Source organism: Nomascus leucogenys, chromosome 8 (genome assembly GCF_006542625.1).
Source record: "Nomascus leucogenys isolate Asia chromosome 8, Asia_NLE_v1, whole genome shotgun sequence".
In the NCBI taxonomy this organism is placed as follows: domain Eukaryota; kingdom Metazoa; phylum Chordata; class Mammalia; order Primates; family Hylobatidae; genus Nomascus; species Nomascus leucogenys.
The window spans coordinates 54689357-54692279 of record NC_044388.1 but is presented as its reverse complement, the minus strand read 5'-3'; the positions used below and the strand labels follow the sequence as shown (position 1 = coordinate 54692279).

Here is a 2923-nt window from a genome sequence, read left to right as displayed (position 1 = left end):
CCCTGGAATGATCTTGCAAGATCAATATGGAATCTTAAACAATATCTTTCAAAAGTATGCTAAGTTGGCCAATGTGTACTTCATTTTTTTTTACAGTCTTTTCAACATCAGAGCCATTTAAAAAAAGTATTACATTCATTTCTTACAATCAATTACTGGAAGCAAAATATGCTGAACAGCAAGTGGGCAAGGATAACTATAATAATTTTAAAAGACAAGAACAATGAGAGAGAACTGCTCTGATATAGACAGATAGATATACATATATCTATATATATTCATCCTGCAGTAATTGAACATAGATGGTGGCATGGGAATATGCCAATAGATCAATGGAAAAGAATATTGGACAGAGCCACAGCCACGTATCTATATGGAAATTTGGTGTATGAGAAAATTGGCATTTCAAATCAGCAGATAAAAAAGAAATATTCAACAAACTATGTTGGGACACTTGGCAATACATCTGAGGGAAAATATTAAATTTTATCTTTATTTTATTGTAATAAATTTCAGATGCAAAATCAACAAGCTAAACAAAATTTATAAAATATTAGAATAAAACATAAGGGGAATTTTTGTAATTGAGGAAACTCTTTTAGAAAATACAAGGGATTTGCAGATTTTGAGCTCATAAAGTTATTGTTTTCTCTATTAAAAAGGCACTTAAAAATTAAATGAACAAATGTAATTATATAAAAATATTTGCAGCACTGGGCCTTGTGGCAGGCAGCAGTGTCACCAGGAAACATGCTGAGCTGGGGTCAGGAACTGCACAAGGAGGAGGAGACACTGCTCCCGTTGAAGGCAGCCCTTGCATGACCTGCTGAATCACATCAAGGTTGAAGCATTGGCCCTCCAATCAATGATTAGTTCTAGGAGAGGGGATGAGGTGCTGTCTTCTCCAACTTCTCCAAATGCACCTGAACAGTCACACGTCATGTCGGTGCCCATAGACAATGAAGCATCAGTCAACCAAACTACACTGGAATGGAGCATAGAGTCCTGTGACAGAAGAAGAGGAGGAAGAGAAAGAAGAATCAGATCCCTAAAGGAAGGAAAAAGCCAGGATTCGTTATACAAATTAAATTTCTAAGTCTCAGGCTCTTTCTCCCCAAGGAAATCATCTTGCCATGAGCCCTAGGGCCTGCTTGAATGGAGAGCAAGAACTATAGGAGGATGTGTAGTTGCAAAAATTGCTCATCAATAACTCAATCTTCAGAACGTTATGACCTACAGAAAATCAAAGATGCTGTGTCTTAGCATTGAGCAATATGGGTGGTGCTATGTCTGTAGTCTGGTCAAATTCAGTAACTGTGTTCAAAACAAAATTTCCTCTGGAATACTATTGAGAAAATCTGGCATTTGCAAAAAGGGCGGAGTTTAAATATGAGCCAATCTTTCCAATCAACAATACCTCTTTTAAGAAAACCAGCTAACAGCTGTTTGCATGCCATTGAATCCTTGTGAGCAGTTAGGCCACAGTCTAGGACAGAAAGATGACATGGGGAAGGACTGAGGGCCATCTGAGAACAAAAGTTGTTGCTACTTCTCAGAGGCATGGAGACACGCTGCATGCTGTAGACTGCTTTGTGTGGCTGTTATCACATCTCGCTTGAGATGTCATTGGTAGAATGTTCTTAGAAATAAATTATAGATAAATAGCCATCATGGAGTTTGCTGGTTTCTAGATAGCAAAAGAGAAAAGAAGCAGTTCCGGTCTGGCGCGGTGGCTCACGCCTGTAATCCCAGCACTTTGGGAAGCTGAGGTGGGTGGATCACTTGAGGTCAGGAGCTCGAGACCAACCTGGCCAACATGGTGAAACCCTGTCTCTACTAAAAATACAAAAATTAGCTGGGCATGGTGGCATGCGCCTGTAATCCCAGCTACTCTGGAGGCTGAGGCAGGATAATCACTTGAACCCAGGAGGTGGAGGTTGCAGTGAGCCAAGATTTTGCCAATGCACTCCAGCCTGGGCAACAGAGTGAGACTCTGTCTCAAAAAAAAATAAAAAAGAAGAAGCAGTTCCTCCTCCGATGAAAAGATACAACAGGATAGTTTGAATTTCATTTCTGGCCCTTAGAGAAGAAGTGTGCTATGCTTGGAAGACTGGATTTTTATAACAGAGATGACAGCTACAGAATAAGAGTTGTTGATACTTGGGATCTGAAGTAGAGATTCATTTCTGCATACCTTCCCTTTTCCACTGACTATACAGTGAAATGAGTAGTTGCTTAATATTATAAAATTAATTTTCCCTGCCAAAGCAACAGTGAAAGCCAAACAAAATACAAATAACCTTCTCAAGCAGAATTTATGTAACGGTTCCCAGAGAAACATGGATACCCTTTTTTGTTAATCAGCATTTCATTAAAGTTATGTTGAGCTACTCTTAGAGGAAACAGACAAAAAAAATTGCAGCATATGTAACAGTTAAAATAATTAATAACTGCAATATGTAAAGAGTAACACTAGTTAATTAGTAAAAACAAATGACCAATAATACATGGACAAAGAATAAGAAATTCACAGAAGAAATACAGTTATTAGTGAGAAGCAACGGCTCACGCCTATAATCCCAGCACTTGGGGAGGCCAAGGTGGGCAGATCACCTGAGGTCAGGAGTTCGAGACCAACCTGGCCAACATGGTGAAACCCTGTTTCTACTGGAAAATACAAAAATTAGCCAGGTGTGGTGGCGGACACCTGTAATCCCAGCTACTCAGGAAGCCGAGGCAGGAGAATCACTTGAACCTGGGAGGTAGAGGTTGCAGTGAGCCGAGATCGGGCCATTGCACTCCAGCTTGGGTGGAAAGAGTGAAACTCCATCAAAAAAAAAAGAAAAAGAAAAGAAAAGAAACGCAGTTATCTAATTAAACACATTAACATTTGCTTAGCTTCACTAGTGCTAAGAGGAATTAA

At 39.4% G+C, this 2923-nt stretch overlaps 1 pseudogene; it reads left to right on the top strand.

Annotated features, from left to right (window-relative positions):
* The first annotated feature begins 750 nt into the window (after window positions 1-750).
* On the top strand, window positions 751-1052 carry LOC101178317 (annotated as a pseudogene).
* The last annotated feature ends 1871 nt before the right edge of the window (window positions 1053-2923 follow it).